This window comes from Carcharhinus amblyrhynchos, unplaced genomic scaffold (assembly GCF_965287045.1).
Source record: "Carcharhinus amblyrhynchos unplaced genomic scaffold, sCarAmb.v2.hapA scaffold_93, whole genome shotgun sequence".
NCBI classification, from domain to species: domain Eukaryota; kingdom Metazoa; phylum Chordata; class Chondrichthyes; order Carcharhiniformes; family Carcharhinidae; genus Carcharhinus; species Carcharhinus amblyrhynchos.
In genome coordinates this window covers 781139-794322 of record NW_027649833.1, presented here as the reverse complement: position 1 = coordinate 794322, position 13184 = coordinate 781139, and the positions used below count along the sequence as shown (strand labels likewise).

The window sequence follows — 13184 nt, the reverse complement described above, 5'->3', positions numbered from 1 at the left end:
GGTTTCAATCAGCGATTTCTTCTGTTTGTTACAAATACGTTATTACAAAACAATTACAAATCTTCAAAGAACGAGTGTGAAAGATACATTACCAATGGCTAACATTGTCCATCTATCAATAACCTACAATTACTACCTTCTGTCTACGGTGGGTTCATTGTTGGTTATAGTTTTCCAGGGCATTGTCCTTGGTTTTAATCAGAGTCCTTCATACACAAGGCCAACCTCAATTACCTGATTAAAGTCACAATCCCCTCCCATCTACAATGCTTTGATGGCTGTATGGTCTTTAAAATGTTGTGTTTCTGTTCCCTGTGAGACGGTTTCCTGGATAAGAACCCTCTCTTGCACTGTGTCCTGACTTGCAGAAATGTCAATAAATGTTTCAGGTGAACTAATTAATTCCAATGTTGGTTCAACATTTTGTTTCAGGCCAAAGTTCTCTGCTGCTACTTTGAACAGGAACAGATGGATTTTACTGGGAAGAAGGTGATTGAACTGGGGGCAGGAACTGGATGGGTGGGGATTCTTGCCATCTTGCTGGGTAAGTGAAGAAAAGGTTGAGAGATAACACTCTGTAGGTGTGAGGAGAGTAAAATGCTCCCGCATTCTCACTATGCACAATGACAAGACCTTGGACTGAGGATTGCTGAAATAAAAAGAGACAAGTTGTGGAAGCTTTTCATCTTGCACTCATCAGGGCAAAAGTGCAAGAGTAGAAGAACAATAATTAATACCGCATGTGAAGAGAGAGCTGATTGGTTGGCAGACTCCCCTCATGAAGTATAAATTGTTGTTTCCTTTACAATTGGTGTTCTTGTAAATCTGAACAGTAACACATTAAAGAAAAACATCTTTGTCTGTTGAGCGGAGAATTAATTCCGTATAAACTTGCCCTGGCGCATTCAGTGTAATATTTTAAAAAGAGCTTGAATCTTTTGAATGTAATCAATAATACAGCAAATGAATTAAAAACAGAAGTTGGCCATTTGCCCCGCCTCCCCCCCCCCCCCCCCCGCCTCACCGCCAAATCCTGCTCCATCATTTAATAAAGTTATGATTGATCTGTGGCCTCAACTCCATATTCATCAATAGCTTTGATTCCCTTGTTAGTCAACAACTTATCTATCTCTGCCTTAAAATGTTTCACTGATTCTCCACCACTGCTCTCTGAGGAAGAGAATTCCAAAGGCCCACAACCATCTGAGAGAAAAATTCTCCTCATCTCTGTCTAAGATGAGAGATGCTTATTTCTAACCTGTGGACCCTATTCTATCCCATACAGAGAAACCTCTGTTCAGCATTCCTCTTGTCAAGGTCTGAAATTCTCCCAAAATAAAACTAAGTGTCAACAGTTGGGAAAACGGGAATTTTCCCACCTGTTTTTTTTGGGCATCCTTATCAGAATGAATACCCGATACTCTGTGATGGCAGAGCGCCTTGGTGAGATTCACTCTGTAAGTAAGGGGCGGGATCTATTCCTGCTGGAGATCCGACAGCATAGTGTTGAGTGGGCCACTGCGCATGCACCGATCTGTCAGAACGGAGATTGGCACATGAGCACTGTCCCCCCCACAACCTCCCAATCACCGGCCTCCCAATCGCTGGCCTCCCCATTGCTGGCTTCCCATCCCCTCAGGCCTGCTCCCCTCTACCCCCCCCTCCACCCAACAGACAGCCCCAATCTCCTCCCTTCCAACCCTCCAACCAGCTCTAATCTCCCCCCCACCCCCAATGACTAGCTCCAACCTCCCCACCACACACCCTCCCTCCTTCTCCCACCATTCCCAATTGCAGAGACATGGTGGATCCCCCCCCCCACCCCCGAGGCCCCTCAACCAGTGTGCCTCACCACCTCTGACCCCTGCCCTTTGGCACTGCCCAGCGCCTGGTGGCCCAAATATTTTATTAAGATCCACTCTTTATCTTTGGAACTCTAACTGATGCAGCTGTAGCCTGTCTAAAGCTTCTGGATATATAACTCTCCTGCCCTGATCCCAGGCATCAATCGAGGGAACCTGCTCTGAACAGCTGCTAACACATTTATATCCTTTCTTAAGTTTACCAAAACCATACACTGGACTCTAGGTGCGCCCCTACCAACATCCAACAGGATATTTTAACAAAATATCCATACTCTTAAATTCCAGTCACCTTGCAATAAACACCAACAGAGGTTGAGAAGTGGGAAGGATATAAATATCCAGGGAATGTATAAGATCATAAGAAATCGGGTGATTCAGCTTCTTGAGTCTGCTCATTTACCAAGATCATATCTGATCAAGTGAGGCCACTTTCTTGCCTTTCTCCCACATGTACTAGGACACCCAGATTCTTCTCCACTGCAGAATTCTGCAGCCTCTCTCCATTTAAATAACATTCTTCACTTGCATTCTTCCCACCAAAGAGGACAATCTCAAATTTTCCCGCATTACATGTTAGGAATGGGTTAACAGGCTTTCCTGTTAAGTCCTAAATTGATGTCAATTATCCAGTAATACATAAAGGGGCTTTAGGTGGCACTGGAGGTCTATGGAGAATTGTATGTGGATTTGGATCAAAGAAATAAAGGTAGTTTATGAAGAAGCAGAACTTGTATCTCCTTTACTGAACCTTAGAGGATCAAACATTATACTCCAAATGCCAAATCTTTATCAATTCACTGAACCTTCCCATATCCCTCCACAGGCTCCTTGTACCTTTTCCACAGTGATAGCGATTGTTTTAATTTCCTCCTTTCCTTTTGCCAATTGATTTTTACCGATCATTGGGATATTTACTGTGTCTTCTGCTATGAAGCCAAATAACAAATAATTGTTCAAAGCCTCTGCCGTGTCCATGTCTTCCGTAACTTATTCTATCCTCTAAGAGGCCATCCTTTCTGCTTGAGATAATGGTAGAATCCTGCACTATTTGTAGTTTTTACATTTCTTATCCTTCATTCTCATTTCTCCCTCTTTCATTTTCTCTTCATCCTCTTTGATTTCTTACATTTTCTGCATTTTCAGGCCTTCTGCTAATCTTCACAATGGTGTTCAATTCAATACCAAGCTTAACTTCCTTGGTGAGCCATTGATGGTGAATCTTTCATTCTCAGTGGAATGTATCTCTGTTACAAGTCCTTCAATTCTACAGCTGATAGACTTTTTAATATATTTACCCATTCCCAGTGGGCCAACTATGTCTTCATAACCTCCTAATTACATTATTTAAGGTTAAGGCATGAGCTTCAGACCAAATTTCCCACCACCAAGCTGAATATGAAGTTCTATCACGTTATGATCATTCTTGCCTCGAGGGTGCTATACTTTGGACAGGATTTATGGTTCCTGACACGTGGTTTCTTCAAAGTCAACAGTGAATCGAATGGTTTGTTGTATCCACCGCAGATATACTCGCAGCAACAGGACCATAAAACACCACCCTAGGAAATCATTAATGAATCATCTTACCGTGCATTAGAGGATCTAAAATCGCCTCTTCCCTGGTTTGTTCCAGAAAGAATTGCTCAAAAAACCCTGAATACTTTAGAACATAGAACATAGAACATAGAACATTACAGCGCAGAACAGGCCCTTCGGCCCACGATGTTGCGCCGACCAGTTACAAAAACAATGACCCACTAGCCTATACCAATCCCTTTTCGTCCATAAACCTATCCAGAGATCTCTTAAACGCCCCCAAACTAGACGCATTTACAACTGCAGCAGGCAGTTTCTATGAACTCATCTTCCAGACTCATTTTGTCATCTTGATTCATCCAATCTTTGTGTAGCTGATAGTGCGAAATGAGACAGAAATTATGAAAACACAAATGGGGAGATCTTCCAGCTGGTCACACTGGTCGATGGGTGGGATGAACGAGCGCACGGGAGGTGGAAAATCGGGTTCGCGTCTGATTTCTCGCCTTTTGCGATTTTACTGGGCCCAGATGTCTGGCAAGATCAGCCTCACTCCCAGGAAAGGATCGAGGCAAATTTTAATATTTAAATAAATGTTAATGCTGATTTAAATATTATAAGTGAGCCCTATGAAGTGAGCCCAGATCACAGTTGTCTGTACTCAATTGCAATAGCAGCCGGTGAAAACCCTCACAGGTGAGGATCAGATATAGTCCCTGTCAATGGGACTTGATGTGGTGGCTTCACGTGGATAGGTTTATGGATGGAAAGGGATTGGTTTAGGTTAGTGGGTCATTGTTTTTTAACTGGTCAGCGCAACATCGTGGGCCAAAGGGCCTGTTCTGCGCTGTAATGTTCTATGTTCTATTCTATGTTCTATGTAACAATCAGAGGCCATTGAGGCCCCCACGAGGTTGGCAGCCTGGAGGGAGCAATACCACCACTGCCAGCCTGACATCCTGGAAATATTAGCTTGGCATCTCAGCACGGCCAATCTGATACTGCCCACTGGGCACTGTCAAGTGGGGGTGAGTCCTGAGGAGGGGGGTGGGGGGCAGAACCTAAAGGCAGGGGGCAAGGCCTAAGGAACATCGGGACAAGGGGAGCTGCGCTCTCTGCAACCAGCAATCGGCCAGGTCAGTAATCGACCGAGTCTGGTGGAGAATTGACTGGGTGGGAAGTGATCAACTGGGAAAGCAATTGATCAAGTATGGGGGTGTGCCTGCGGTCAATCAATGACCAGGCCTGGGAGACAGGCGGTGCAATTGGCTGGAGGGGTGGGGGAGGGAGGGTGATGGGAGTGGGAGGTGCCGGGGAGGGAGAGGGGGGTGGGGGAGGGGCAGAGGGAGTTGGTTGGCCGTGGTTGCCAGTGATGCCTGGGGGGACGGGTAACTGACAGATATCTCTGCTTTGTTGTACAGAACAAAGAGATCTGCGCATGCGCATTTTCACTCCCTGGTGTGAGCAGCTGGCTTTCCAGTACGCTTAGGCCCCAGCCTCTCTTCCTACTGGCAGGAATCAGATTGTGCATCACTTTTCACCACAAGATTTAATTTTTGAAGATGGATCGGAACCTTTTTTGTTTTCTTGCTCATTCCACACTTTGAATTGTTTTGGTAAGATTGCCCAGAAATGACTGATGGGATCAGGCAAATAGTAATGGGCCAATCTCAGTGTCAGCCCAGGCTTGTCTGTTTAAGAAAATACAATAAGAACTCTCACAGTGCCAGATTAAAGTCCAACAGGTTTATTTGGAATCACAAGCTTTCGGAGTGCTACTCCTTCATCATGTGGGTGGAGGTAGGTTCACAAACACGACACGTGTAGGCAAAGACAGAATTGCAAGATAATTACAGATTGGAATGATTGGAATTTACAGGTAATCAAATCTTTACAGGTACAGACAGTGTGCATAGAGAGAGGGATAATCACAGCTTAAAAGGGTAGGAATTGTTGTAGGCCAGGACAGGTAGTAGGAATTTGCAAACCCAGGCAGTAAGGTGGAGGTTACAGATAGTGTGACATGAACCCAAGATCCCAGTTGAGGTCGTCCTTATGCATGTGGAACTTGGCTCTCAGTTTCTGCTCGGTGATTCTGCGTTGTTGTGTGTCTTGAAGGCTGTCTTGGAGAATGCTTACCCGAAGACTGGAGGCCGAATGCCCTTGACTGCTGAACTGCTCCCCGACTGGAAGGGAATACTCCTGCCTGGTGATTGTTGCATGGTGTCCGGTTATCCGTTGTCATAGCATCTGCATGGATTCGCTGATGCACCATGCCTTGGGACATCCTTTCCTGCAGCGTAGAGGTAGGCAACGTTGGCCCAGTCACATGAGTCTATACCGTGCGCCCTATTGGGTGATGGTGGTATCCATGTCGATGATCCGGCATGTCTTGCACAGGTTGCTGTGCAGGGTTGTGTGGTGTCGTGGTCACTGTCCTCCTGAAGACTGGGTGATTTGCTGTGTACAATGATCTGTTTGAGGTTGTGCCGTTGTTTGAAGGGAAGTAGTGGGGATGGCCCTGGCAAGGTGATCATCGTCATCGATGACATGTTGAAGGCTTCGAAGAAGATGTCATACTTTTCCACTCCAGTACTGGACGATGAAGGATACTCTGTCAGTTGTGTCCTGTGTTTGTCTTCTGAAGAAGTTGGTGCAGCTTTTCACTGCAGCGTGTCAGAACTGTAGATCGATGAATTGAGCATCATATCTCGTTCCTTCAGCATCTTCAGTTGCGTTCCTCCTTGTCTGAGAAGATCCTCTGTACCATGCCTCAGGACTCCTTCCCTGCAGCTTATAAGGTAGGCAACATTGGCTGAGTCGCATGAGTATGAACCAGAAAATGCAGCCACAGAGCCTTGTAGCGATCCCCACCAATCAACTTTGACATTACTTCTAGTCATTAACTATTTTGTACCAGCGCCAATCTGCCAAGAGCCAATGGCAGTTATAGCTGAAATTGTGGTTGTTTCATTAATCCAAGTGCGGGAGCTCTGAGTACCTTCCTAATCTTATATTTCCTTATAGCAGGAAGGAGGGCATAGGAGTAGCAAGTGATGTAAGGAGAGTGGGAATGTAGGAAGGAGGGGTTTATATGGGAGGATATGTTTTGAAAAGAAATCACGCAGGATGTTGAATTCAGCAAAATCCAGCCATGGGTAAAAGCACCGAGTGGCATCGTATCAACCAAATCAAATCAGGTTGGAATGGAAAGAGAAAGGTTTCAGTTTAGTGATAAAATGAAGATTGCCAATCAGGTGGTAGGCTTTTTTTAGAAGCCAGATGGACTCACAGTATTCTGACGCAGTGACATAGTGGTTAGCATTGCTGCCTCACAGCACTGAGGTTCGATTCCCGGCTCAGGTCACTGTCTGTGCAGAATCTGCACATTCTCCTCGTGTCTGTGTGGGTTTCCTCCGGGCGCTCCCGTTTCCTCCCACAATCTGCTGGTCAGGTGGATTGGCCATGCTAAATTGCCCCTTGGTGTCAGGGGGATTAGTTAGGGTGAATACACGAGTGACTCGCCTGAGGAAGGAGTAGCACTCCAGAGTCTGGTGATTCCAAATAAACCTGTTGGACCTGGCGTTGTCAGGCTTCCTACCCTGCTTCTTTCTTCAAAAAAATTTCATTGGGAGTTATTGAAAACAGGTCAATAAATGTCACCCAATGAGCTTGGCGACAGAATACTCTGTCCAGTACTCGCTGCCAAACCACTGTGTTAATCTGCCTTGTCCAGGATTTCTCTGTCCACATTTATCATTTACAATACTGTCACAGAAAAGCAATAAATGGAAATAAGTTGTTCCTCTCTAACATTCCTCCAGTAGGTGGTGATGTAACTTTAACTGACAAACCAAATGTTGTGAATCAATTACAGTACAACGTCAGCAAAACATCCCCGAGGTCGGAATCAGACCTGCAAAAGTATCTGCTTTACTGTGGGGCAAAGATCACAAACACTTCCCCACAGGATATGACTTCATCTTTGGTTCAGATATCATCTACAGGCTGTCAGAATTCCACCCACTGATAACAACCCTGATTTACCTGAGCAAACAAAGTACCACCATTTACTTCTGCTCCAAGGTACGCAAACACGTAGGAGCCATCGATTTCTACGAGAAGGTTCTTCCAACTCATTTTGATTCCACAATCGTTCACAGTACCCCAGAACAAGAAATTAATTTGTACAAAATTACCAGGAAAGAGCCTGCTGTATAACGGGGGAGTGCTGCAGAGAATGTCAGAGGTCACATCAATGAACCAGATGGGTTTAACATCCCAGAGTTGGATGGTTGAATGGTGTACAGAGTGAGATTTTTTTATTTCGTCCTGTTCTAGATCTAACTTTAATCCTGACACTGATGCACTGTCCCCGTCCTTATTGATATTGTTCTAATCTGAAAAGAGTAACTGGATGAGGAGGCAACCTGAGTCATCGTAATTCACCTTGCATCAAGCTCAATTCTAACCTGTCCAATCATTCCTCTCCTGTTGGGTTCTCCTGTGTGATGTTTATGGAAACAGAGGGCAGAATGATACGGCCTTGTCACGGTGGAGGGCGGACCCGAAAAATATGGTGAGCTGTTTAATATTCCATTGCCTGCAGCAGGACTGGAAAACCCAGCAGTGGGAGGAGTTATAAAACTCAGCCCAGAATCTTGTTTGAATTAAGCTCAGTGTTGACCAGATGTGAATGAATTTGCTCTTCAATACTTAGGGAGAGGGCAGGGGGGAGGGGTGGGGGGTGGCCCTATCTCAAAGCATTGTGGGACTTCAAATAACAAACTGATCTGAAGAACGGTGAGGGATGGACAATGAATTCTGGACTTACCAATGACCCTCTCACCTCAAGAGTGAGTTAAAATAAGATGAGATATAAACCGGTGAACATTAACACTGCAATGAAGTTACTGTGAAACCCCCCTAGTCACCACATTATGGCACCTGTTCGGGTCAATGTACATAACCAGTACGCCTTTCAGATAGTGGGGGTAAATCGGAGGACCCAGAGGAAACCCACGCAGACACAGGGACAGCGTACAGACTCCACACAGATAGAGACACAAGCCTGGGTCTCTGATACTGTGAGGCAGCGGTGTTAACCACTGTGCCACCGTGCCATCCCAGGCCACAGAAATGTGGCTGACTCTGGAATGGCTGAGTGAGACACTCAGTTCAAGGGGCAATAAGGGAGGGGTAATAAATGCTGGCCCAGTGACACCCACATCCCACGAGTGAATAAAGAAGATACTCGACCAGAGGAATATCCTTGCTCCCTGATTGGTGTATAATGTGTCTGTTTATTTCTGTCCCTCACAGTTAAATAATGACCGTCACAATCCTGTTGCGGGGGAAATGCGGTCTCTCCAAGTGTGTCACTCACTATCTGGTTGCCATGTCAACATGTGGGTATGCCGGCGTTGGACTGGCGTAAACACAGTAAAAAGTCTGACAACACCAGGTTTTAGTCCAACCTATTTATTTGATAATATACTCACAAGCTTTCGAGGGGACTGCCTCTTCGTCAGGTGAATGGAGAGTTCTGGCCTCAGACAGAGCATATAAAGCACAGACAGTTTAGAGATTACTGATTAAAATGCGAATCCTTACACCTAACCTGCTGTCCAAGTCCTAAAGTGGCCAACAATGTGAGTGGAAGGAGCACTGATCACAGGTTACAGAGATGTGTATTGTCTCCAGACAGTACAGTAAGTGAGGTTTTGCAAACCCAGGCAAGTCACGGGGGTTACAGATAGTGTGACATGAACCCAAGATCCCTGTTGAGACCGTCCTCATGTGTGCGGAACTTGGCTATCAGTCTCTGTTCAGCGACTCTGCGCTGTCGTGTGTCGTGAAGGCCGCCTTGGAGAATGCTTACCCGAAGGTCAGAGGCTGAATGCCCGTGACCACTGAAGTGTTCGCCAACAGGAAGGGAACAGTCTTGCCTGGTGACTGTCGAGCGATGTTTATTCATCCGTTGTCGTAGCGTCTGCATGGTCTCCCCAATGTATCATGCTTCGGGACATCCTTTCTTGCAACGTATCAGGTAGACAATGTTGGCCGAGTTGCAAGAGTATTTACCATGTACCTGGTGGATGGTATTCTCACGTGTGATGATGGTATCCATGTCGATGATCCGGCATGTCTTGCAGAGGTTGCTGTGACAGGGTTGTGTGGTATTGTGGTCACTGTTCTCCTGAAGGCTGGGTAGTTTGCTGCAAACAATGGTCTGTTTGAGGTTGTGTGGTTGTCTGAAAGCAAGAAGTGGGGGTGTGGGGATAGCCCTGGCGAGATGTTCGTCTTCGTCAATGATATGTTGAAGACTCCGGAGAAGATGTCGTAGCTTCTCCGCTCCGGGGAAGTACCGGACGACAAAGGGTACTCTTTCCACTGTGTCCCGTGTTTGCCTTCTGAGGAGATCGGTGCGGTTTTTCGCTGTGGCGCATCGGAACTGTCGATCTATGAGTCGAGCACCATATCCTGTTCTTATGAGGGCATCTTTCAGGGTCTGGAGGTGTCTGTCACGATCCTCCTCATCTGAGCAAATCCTGTGTATACGGAGGGCTTGTCCATAGGGAATGGCTTCTTTAACATGTTTAGGGTGGAAACTGGAGAAGTGGAGCATTGTGAGATTGTCTGTGGGCTTGCGGTACAGTGAGGTGCTGAGGTGACCGTCCTTAATAGAGATGCGTGTGTCCAAGAATGCAACTGATTCTGGGGAATAGTCCATGGTGAGTCTGATGGTGGGGTGGAATTTGTTGATATCATCATATAGTTGTTTCAGTGATTCTTCACCATGAGGCCAAAGGAAGAAAATGTCATCGATGTATCTAGTGTATAGCATCGGTTGAAGATTCAGTGAAGTGAAGAAGTCTTGTTCGAACCTGTGCATGAAGATGTTGGCATATTGAGGTGCAAATTTGGTCCCCATGGCTGTTCCATGTGTCTGGATGAAAAACTGGTTGTTGAAGGTGAAGACATTGTGGTCCAGGATAAAGCGGATGAGTTGTAAAATTGCATCTGGAAACTGGCAGTTGTCAGCATTGAGTACTGAGGCAGTTGCAGCAATGCCATCGTTGTGGGATTGCTGCGACTGCCTCAGTACTCAATGCTGACAACTGCCAGTTTCCAGATGCAATTTTACAACTCATCCGCTTTATCCTGGACCACAATGTCTTCACCTTCAACAACCAGTTTTTCATCCAGACACATGGAACAGCCATGGGGACCAAATTTGCACCTCAATATGCCAACATCTTCATGCACAGGTTCGAACAAGACTTCTTCACTTCACTGAATCTTCAACCGATGCTATACACTAGATACATCGATGACATTTTCTTCCTTTGGCCTCATGGTGAAGAATCACTGAAACAACTATATGATGATATCAACAAATTCCACCCCACCATCAGACTCACCATGGACTATTCCCCAGAATCAGTTGCATTCTTGGACACACGCATCTCTATTAAGGACGGTCACCTCAGCACCTCACTGTACCGCAAGCCCACAGACAATCTCACAATGCTCCACTTCTCCAGTTTCCACCCTAAACATGTTAATGAAGCCATTCCCTATGGACAAGCCCTCCGTATACACAGGATTTGCTCAGATGAGGAGGATCGTGACAGACACCTCCAGACCCTGAAAGATGCCCTCATAAGAACAGGATATAGAACATAGAACATAGAACATAGAACATTACAGCGCAGAACAGGCCCTTCGGCCCACGATGTTGCGCCGACCAGTTACAAAAACAATGACCCACTAGCCTATACCAATCCCTTTTCGTCCATAAACCTATCCAGAGATCTCTTAAACGCCCCCAAACTAGACGCATTTACAACTGCAGCAGGCAGGGCATTCCAATCCCTCACCACCCGCTGGGTAAAGAACCTACCCCTGACATCCGTCCTGTAGCTACCCCCCCTTAATTTAAAGCCATGCCCCCTCGTGCTAGCTTTCTCCATCTGAGGAAAAAGGCTATCACTATCCACCCTATCTAAACCTCTAATCATCTTATATGTTTCAATAAGATCCCCTCTTAGCCGCCTTCTTTCCAACGAAAACAACCCTAGATCCCTCAGTCTCTCTTCATAGGACCTCCCCACCATACCAGGCAACATCCTAGTAAACCTCCTCTGCACCCTCTCCAACGCCTCCACATCCTTCTTGTAATGCGGGGACCAGAACTGCACACAGTACTCCAAGTGCGGCCGCACCAGAGTAGTGTACAGTTGCAACATTACACTGCGACTCCTAAATTCAATCCCCCTACCAATAAATGCCAAGACACCGTACGCCTTCTTGACAACCTTATCTACTTGATTCCCAACTTTCAGGGATCTAAGTACACACACACCTAGATCCCTCTGTTCATCCACACTATTCAAAGTCCTCCCGTTAGCCCTATACTCGACACATCTGTTGCTCCTACCAAAGTGAATTACCTCACACTTCTCCGCATTAAATTCCATCCGCCACCTCTCGGCCCAGCTCTGCAACCTATCTAAGTCTCCCTGCAGACTATGACACCCTTCCTCACAATCTACCACACCTCCAACTTTGGTGTCATCAGCAAATTTACTAATCCACCCAACTATACCCTCATCCAGATCATTAATAAAAATTACAAACAACAGTGGCCCCAAAACAGATCCCTGAGGCACACCACTCGTAACTGCACTCCATGATGAATATTTACCATCCACCACCACCCTCTGTCTCCTATCTGATAGCCAATTCCTGATCCAACTTCCTAGATTACCCACAATCCCATACATCTGCATTTTCTGCAGAAGCCTACCATGGTGAACCTTATCGAACGCCTTACTAAAATCCATGTATACCACGTCAACTGCCTTACCCCCATCCACCTCTTTGGTCACCTTCTCAAAAAACTCAATAAGGTTAGTAAGGCACGACCTACCCGCTACAAAACCATGCTGACTATTTCTAATCAATTCATTACACTCCAAATAACTATAAATCCTATCCCTAATAATTTTTTCTAAAACCTTGCCCACAACAGAAGTAAGACTCACCGGTCTATAATTCCCGGCAAAGTCTCTGTTCCCCTTCTTAAACAGTGCTCGACTCATAGATCGACAGTTCCGATGCGCCACAGTGAAAAACCGCACCGATCTCCTCAGAAGGCAAACACAGGACAGAGTGGAAAGAGTACCCTTTGTCGTCCAGTACTTCCCCGGAGCGGAGAAGCTACGACATCTTCTCCGGAGTCTTCAACATATCATTGACGAAGACGAACATCTCGCCAGGGCTATCCCCACACCCCCACTTCTTGCTTTCAGACAACCACACAACCTCAAACAGACCATTGTTCGCAGCAAACTACCCAGCCTTCAGGAGAACAGTGACCACAATTCCACACAACCCTGCCACAGCAACCTCTGCAAGACATGCCGGATCATCGACATGGATACCATCATCACACGTGAGAACACCATCCACCAGGTACATGGTAAATACTCTTGCAACTCGGCCAACATTGTCGACCTGATACGTTGCAAGAAAGGATGTCCCGAAGCATGGTACATTGGGGAGACCATGCAGACGCTACGACAACGGATGAATGAACATCGCTCGACAATCACCAGGCAAGACTGTTCCCTTCCTGTTGACGAACACTTCAGTGGTCACGGGCATTCAGCCTTTGACCTTCGGGTAAGCATTCTCCAAGGCGGCCTTCACGACACACGACAGCGCAGAGTCGCTGAACAGAGACTGATAGCCAAGTTCCGCACACATGAGGACGGT

At 46.2% G+C, this 13184-nt stretch overlaps 1 pseudogene; it reads left to right on the top strand.

Annotated features, from left to right (window-relative positions):
* Positions 1-432: 432 nt before the first annotated feature.
* LOC145338091 (EEF1A lysine methyltransferase 3-like) lies at positions 433-7622 on the top strand (annotated as a pseudogene).
* Positions 7623-13184: the final 5562 nt, after the last annotated feature.